At 49.8% G+C, this 7,292-nt stretch overlaps 1 long non-coding RNA gene across 1 annotated transcript in view; it reads left to right on the top strand.

Moving 5' to 3' along the window:
* Positions 1-568: 568 nt before the first annotated feature.
* Positions 569-7,292, top strand: part of LOC116737791 — a 104,627-nt gene continuing 97,903 nt past the window's right edge. Inside the window, exon 1 of the long non-coding RNA XR_004342971.1 lies at positions 569-657. This is a non-coding gene — a long non-coding RNA (uncharacterized LOC116737791). The remainder of the gene's footprint in view (positions 658-7,292) is intronic.

Raw genomic sequence — 7,292 nt, 5'->3', positions numbered from 1 at the left:
AGGGGCTCTCCACAGGCCAGCCATACGCCGTTCCCAAGCCTGCAGGGCCAACAGGCAGACCCCACCCCGAGGCAGTTCTGTCAGCGGCCTCCCAGGAGGTCTGGCCATAGCGGTTCAGTTACACACTTCAGCTCCCTGCTCAGCCTCAGCCTTGGAGACTGTACTTTAAAACCAGTGACTCTTGACAATTTTCCCTGTGTCCCTAAAAGACGTTGAAGTCCTAGCCCCAGTACCTGTGAATGTTGATCCTATTTGGAAATAGGGTCTTTGCAGATGATCAAGTTAAGATGAAGTCATTAGGGTGGACCCTAATCCAATCTGCTGTCTTTTTTTTTTTTTTTTCAACGTTTATTTATTTTTGGGACAGAGAGAGACAGAGCATGAATGGGGGAGGGGCAGAGAGAGAGGGAGACACAGAATCGGAAACAGGCTCCAGGCTCTGAGCCATCAGCCCAGAGCCTGACGCGGGGCTCGAACTCACGGACCGCGAGATCGTGACCTGGCTGAAGTCGGACGCTTAACCGACTGCGCCACCCAGGCGCCCCAATCTGCTGTCTTTATAAACAAGGGGAATTTGGACTTCACAGATGTGAAGATACAGAGAGAACATCATCTACAAACCAAGGAACGACTGAGACCACCAGGTCTAGGAGAGAGGTGAGGAACAGACTCACAGCCCTCTCAAGGAACCCATCCTGCTGACCCCTTGATTTAGAACTTCTAGCCTCAGAAGTGGGAGACCATACATTTCTGTTGTTTGAGGCACCCTGTTGGTGGAACTTTTTTACAGCAATTCTAGGAAGCAAATATACCTGGTGCTGGACTTTTCACCAGGGGACTCAGAAGTAAGGCTGTTCATGAAGAGTCCCCCATTTAGCCCTGGTCCCTGACATTACCTGTTGCTGGAAAAGCAATGCCCTATGAATATGAACTCCCCATGGGTATGGTTGGTGTGACCCTTACAGAATCTCTGGCCGTGGGGGATTTCTACGAGCAGGGACAGGTGTTCCACAGGGCTGAACAAGTATCATCTAGTGCTTTTTTATTTCTAGGTGGTTTTCAGATAAAATAAGCATTTCAGCGATGCAGGTAGAAGACGTTAGCACCAAAAGATATTCCTAAAGACAAATTATAATTTACTAATGCATCTCTTATCATTCTGCCCCCAATTTAAGTAAATTTAGGCTGTTTATTTCAATGGTTTGCGATCCCTACAAATTTACTTTGGAATTTTATTTTTTAACTGTGTACTAACTTTCCAGTAAGAAAGTTCAGACACTTAAAGCTATTTGCACAAAATGGCAGTTTTTTAAATGAAATGTTACAATTCCCTTGTTGAATGTAAAAACAGCTGTCATGGATTATCTCAGATGGCTTGCCTCCACAGGTTAAAAAGGCAGATACCTTTTGATTAGTATCAAGCAAAAAAAGTGACCACCAATTTTGGCCAAGTAAAAACATGGAATTATAATCAATGTCATATATATTGTCTATCATAGTCACTCCACGTGAAATAATTACCTGAATTTCTGAAATAGTCCTTGTTTCGTAGTCTGACCTCCTTTTTTTCTAGACTTCCATTTTTTAAAGGATTAATTCTGGAAGCAATCCAGTGAGGTTGACAGGTTGTCTCCCATTTTAAGGATTGAAAATGCCGAGGCCCGGGAAAGGCCTCTTATCCAAAGCCAGAAAGAATAAAAATTGCAAGAGGAACAGATATCTATCACACTTTTTGCCTTCTCATTCCTTCCACGAGTGTTCTTTGATTGAGAGCGGCATTCGTGCTCGAATTCTTCGTCAGGTTTGGGCTCATGCAGATGAAGGAGACACAGTTCTCGCTTCTGACTCACGTTTATCAGATGATCCCTGGGCCGAGTACCCCAGCACCCGCTACTTCACTAAACCACACCTGTGAGTGAGGTCTGGCTCACCCCATATTATGGAGGCAACTGAGGCTCTGAGGAGTTTCTTGCATTGCACAAGGTCACAGAGCTAGTTTGTGACTGCTTAGGGTTGGTACCAGACCTAAGTGAAGCTCAAATCCATAATTATAAAGAAATTATACCAGGCAGTCCCCACAATGAAAAGAATCCTTGCTAAATCACTCCCTAGCACTCACTCTATGCCAGATTCCACACGAAGCCACTTCATAGCTTTATCTCATTTTGTCCTCTGCAAGGTAGGAGGGTTATTTCTGCTTTTTCCAGCTGAGGAAACAGAAACTTAAGGATGTCACATATAAGTACAGTGGCGTGGCCGAAAATTGGCAGGGGCAGAATTTGAGCCCAGGTCTGACTTTGTTCTGCTGCATGGAAGGCAATATGGTACGAAGCCAAATATGACAAGCATCAAGGAAGTGCCATGATGGGGTGCCTGGGTGGCTCAGTCGGTTAAGCGTCCGAGTTCAGCTCAGGTCATGATCTCACGGTCCGTGAGTTCAAGCCCCATGTCGGGCTCTGTGCTGACAGCTCGGAGCCTGGAGCCTGCTTCGGATTCTGTGTCTCCCTCTCTCTCTGACCCTCCCCTGTTCATGCTCTGTCTCTCTCTGTCTCAAAAATAAATAAGCATTAAAAAAAAAATTAAAAAAAAAAAAGTGCCATGAGGTCCCCACAGGATTCAGAGTTGGTGATGAGGGTGACCAGGAAAGCTTCGTGGAAGCTTTCCAGGAAGGGGGGCTATGAAGCCCCCTCCACGGTGGGGAAAGTATGGAGGCAGGGGAGAAAGGCTTGTCCTTATTGTCCCCTCGGCCACTGCTGCCCTTGTGGCCAGCGTGTGCTGGAGACTCTTCAGTGCCGACTTCGTGCGTAGGACGAGAGACTATGCAATTGTGAATCAAGAGTTGAAGCAGGCAGAGAGGGCGTGTGGAGGGGTGTTTGCGTGGATGCAGAGAGAAGCTAGAAGAAAAGTTAAGCTGGGAGCCACCGAGGCCCACAGCAGGAAGGGACTCCCCGCCACAGTGGAGTGGAGCAGATGTGTCCTCCGGTGGGCCACAGCGTCCCTTTGCCTTCTTATTTTGCCTGGCCTCTTTCTCCTGACTGCCACGCAGATCTTTTTCACAGATACCCACCCTGAAATAATCTTTCACGAGGTTCAGTGTTTCGGGGCGAGCGATGGTGCCGAGGGAGGGCTGCCCTTATGCAGGCCCCCACATTTCTAAACCTGTCATTCTTATTTCTCTTTGGAGAGAGGCAGAACGACTCTCCAATGCAAAGAACCGTTGGATTGCTTACCGGTCTTAGAGTTTACTGTTGTGACTGGCCTTTGCTTGAGAAGTGCAGGGAGTCTCATGAAGTGACATCTTTGGCCTGCCAGTCGAGTGCCGGGAACATGAGTCTGAGGAAGGAGAGGGAGGTGCAGATTGGGGTATAAACCCAGAATTCATTGCTTTCAGAGGCTTCTTTTTTTTTAAGTTTATGTATTTATTTTGAGAGAGACGGAGACAGCATGAGTTGGGGAGGGACAGAGAGAGAGAATCCCAAGCAGACTCTGGCACTCCCAGCACAGCCTGACGGGCTCAAAGCCATGAAGCTGCAAGATCATGACCTGAGCAGAAACCAAGAGTTGGGTGTTTAACCGACTGAGCCACCCAGGCGCCCCAGAGGCATTTTTTAAGTAGGCTTCACGCCCAGCATAGAGCCCAATGTGGGGCTTGAACTCATGACCGTAAAGTCAAGATCTGAGCTGAGATCAAGAGTCAGACACCTGACTGAGCCACCCAGGCGCCCCTGCAGAAGCATTTTCTGAAGGACTCATGGCACACTTTTTCACCCTCCTGATGCCCTGTTTCTATGACTTGATCACAATAGTAACATCAGGGCCCGCTGCAGCAGAAATGCCCCACACCGTGTTTGGCACAGAGCTCGTGTCCAATAGGTGTGGTATCCAAATCAGAGTCAGTCTGTTTTCCCTCCAGAAGACTGTTTTTAGCAGTTAGCTAACAACTGATCCCTGCTGCTAAAGAAAGTACCTCTCGAGGGGCACCTGGGTGGCTGGCTTAGTCGGTTAAGTATCTGACTGTGGCTCAGGTCATGATCTCATGGCTCCTGAGTTTGAGCCCTGCATCGGGCTCTCTGCTATCAGTGCAGAGCCTGCTTCAGATCCTCTGTCCCCGTCTCTCGCCGCTCCTCCCCTGCTCGCTCTCTCTCAAAAATAAAATAAACATTAAAAAGAGAGAGAAAGAAATTACCTTTCGAGCTACACTGGATGCTGCCGGAACAGAAAGAGTGCAAGGTCATTCACAGTCCTCAGTGAGGTCAAACCCACCTGGCTGCAAGGTGCCATCGACGAGGAGGTGGACGTGAATGGTGGTGTCCCCACCGACACACAGTCATGCTGTGGGTGACCGCAGGCTGCACCCACGAAACTGAGCTGACGCGGAGAGGAGCTCATCCGGCGGCTGCCCTCAAGACCCCTCCCCAGCTGCTGGGCACGCTCAGAGGACTAGCTAACCATTGTCGGCCGTTAACCGGGTAAAACCAGGGCAAGCGGCTGGTATGCCCTCTGCATCCGAGGCTCCCCTTGCGGCTAAGCCGGTGACCAGGTGTGGCCCTGCATGGGCTCTGCCCCTCTTTGGAGAGTTGGGAGTCTCCCTTTGTTTCTGCCCTTTGGGGCCTCCTTGCCGCAGGTCCCGTGGGACTGAGCAGCTCTGAGTATGTCTCCGGAGAGGGTTTCGCATCAGCCATCTCCAGTTTTTGGAAGAATTAGGAATGAGAAGTGGCAGGTACTGCTTCCTGGGCTAAAACACACACAAATCGATCAGAACTCCCAAATGAAGATGTTGATTCTTATTTCAAGTAAAAATGCCCGCCTTGCCTGGAAATGTTGCACAAAGAGCTGAGGGAAACCCTGTCTTGCCAAAGAGCTGGTAATCCCTGAGAATGGGTGAGGGGTGCACATGAGACGCCGAGCATCAGAATGAGGTGTTCTCCCCCCGCCAAACATCTTACTTTTAATAGTTATTTGGCAGAAATCTGCATTTTTTTTTTTTTTTAATTCGGAATGTGCTGTGCCTTTGTTGGCCAGCTCTGTGTACCAGTCTGTCTGCCTGTTTCCGCCGGCTTGTCATGCTCACTAATTAGAGAGCTGCCGCCTGATTCACCTTGTTAATTAGAGGGACTTGCACACGGAGCCCTTCGGGCAGTGCGCGCGAGAGCCTCGCACCAGTGCCCCGAGAACGAGGCGTCTGTGAAGTCATTCTTCTCATCTACCTTCTATTTTTTATTTGAAATGAATAAATCATTGAGATTTTCCTTGTGGAGTGAGAATACGAGAACTCACATCTCTGTAAGATGTAAATCACATGTGATCAATAGGAAGGCACGACTCCTGTATTGTACGTACATGATTTCCTAATTTACTTCTTGTCAGTGTAGGAAAAATGGCCTGGCATGTGTGTCTCCTCTCTGTGAATCAGTGTCCTTCGTCTGGCGAAAGAGGGTGTTGAGTGAGAAACACAGCTGCTCTGTGTGAGCTCTCGGAGCCTGGCCTGGCGGCTTGTTGTTCGCTCGCAGAGGGAGGGAAGCCTCTGAAATCCGGGCCTCCAAGGAGGGTGTTTGACCAGAAACTTCTCCCCAGCCTCCCCTGGGCCCCGCCTGCTGGGGAAGAAACAGGGCACAGCAGGTAATTCTTTTGTAGCAGAGATCCCACTTAGCGGAATTGGGGGTTTAGATGCGTTCGTGTGCCTTTAAAAGAAGATTTAAAAAATTTAAATGATATTTTGGCTTGATCAGACCGTGGACCCAACCCCAGAAACAGTAGTATCTTTAAACAACATGTTGCCTCCTTTTCCTACCTGCATACGGCCCTTTAGAAAGCAGTTTCAGCGGCTTCCTCTCCAACTACTTGGTGAAAATTAAGTATTCCAGTTAAAGGAGAATAGGAAGAGGCAGTGAACTCTCATTGGTTGAAAGGCAGGTGGGTAGAGAAAGTAAAGAAAGGAAGGGGCTCAACCCCACCAGATCTAGGTGTCTCTGCTGCGGAGCCTGATTCAAGAACCCCATTATCAGTCTTTGTGGTTACTTAATATCTTAAACACGGTTAACCTTTCCGCTCATCCATAGCATTTGCAGTAATCGTACATGCTCACTTGCAGAGATTCAGGCGAAAGATTTTCAAATATTTCTTAGGAAGTAGAATTTTATACCTGCTCCTCCTGGGAAGGGCACACACCATGGTAGCTGTTTTCTAGAGTGCTTTTTCCACCGTCACGAATATCCATTTTTGTGCCCACAAGCACACATTGAGCACTTGCTGAATGCAAAACACTGCCCCAGCCCTGAGGGAAGCTCCAGCATGCAGAGACCATCTCCGTCCTCAGGACACCACGTGCAGATGGAGGAAAGAACCAGAGAAGCAGCAAACTGTACCACACAGAGTGGCGGGCGATGTGGAGCCTGCACAGAGGAAGGGAGTTGGGACTGAGGTCCCAGAGGGAGGGATGTCTGCAAGGGCTGCTGGGGAGCAAGAGAACTTGCCACGTGGAGATGGCCTTGAAGGCAGGGAACACCGTGCACACGAATGTGTGGGATGCACAGCCCAGCCCACTGCAGGGGGGTGTGAGGGACTGCCAGGGCTAGAGAGTGAGTGAGTGAAAGGAGAGACAGCTGCAGGGGCAGGGAACAGCAGTCGGGTCCCGAAGGCCAGCCTTTTACCCTGGACGTCACCGGGGTGTTTCTCACTGCACTATTACTGTGCACACCGTTCATACCAATGTGTGTCAGCCCCAGGCGGGCCCCCTGGCTCTGCAGGAGCAGGTCTGTAGGACTCTAGGGGAGGATGCAGAAGTGTGCTTGGCTTCTGTGGCACACTGGCCCTCCGCACAGCTCCAGCCCTGGGTGCAGGAACCGTCCGATGTAGGGAGCAGGGACGTAGCTGGCAGTGGATACTAGTGGGCCAGGAACTTCCCAGGCAAAACCAGCCGCCTCTGTGAGAGCCTCTGCCTGTTTGACCTTGAGAATTGTACCGAAGATTCGGGCGGCAGCGTGGCACGCAGTACTTCCCAAACACTCGGTTTGGTTCCTCAAACGGGATTTGAGCACCTGCCTTTTGCTAGGGTCAGTGCAAGTAACCGGGGATGCAAAGATGAAAAAGACACCATCTCCTGGCTTTACGACGCTTACAAGAGACAGGCAGAGTGACGCATGTTTGCAGAGATATAGGGAACACACTGCTAAGTATCAAAGCAGCAGCCGGGAGAGGGTGGCATCACGGGGGAGGTGACACGGAGTCTTACGGGATGAATGGGGCTGAAGATAGACAAGGAGCACAGCAAGGAGATGCGAATGTGCACGGTG

The sequence above is a fragment of the Lynx canadensis genome, chromosome E2 (genome assembly GCF_007474595.2).
Source record: "Lynx canadensis isolate LIC74 chromosome E2, mLynCan4.pri.v2, whole genome shotgun sequence".
Lineage (NCBI taxonomy): Eukaryota > Metazoa > Chordata > Mammalia > Carnivora > Felidae > Lynx > Lynx canadensis.
The sequence above is the reverse complement of the archived record's forward strand: the minus strand, read 5'-3'. Positions and strand labels throughout refer to the sequence as shown.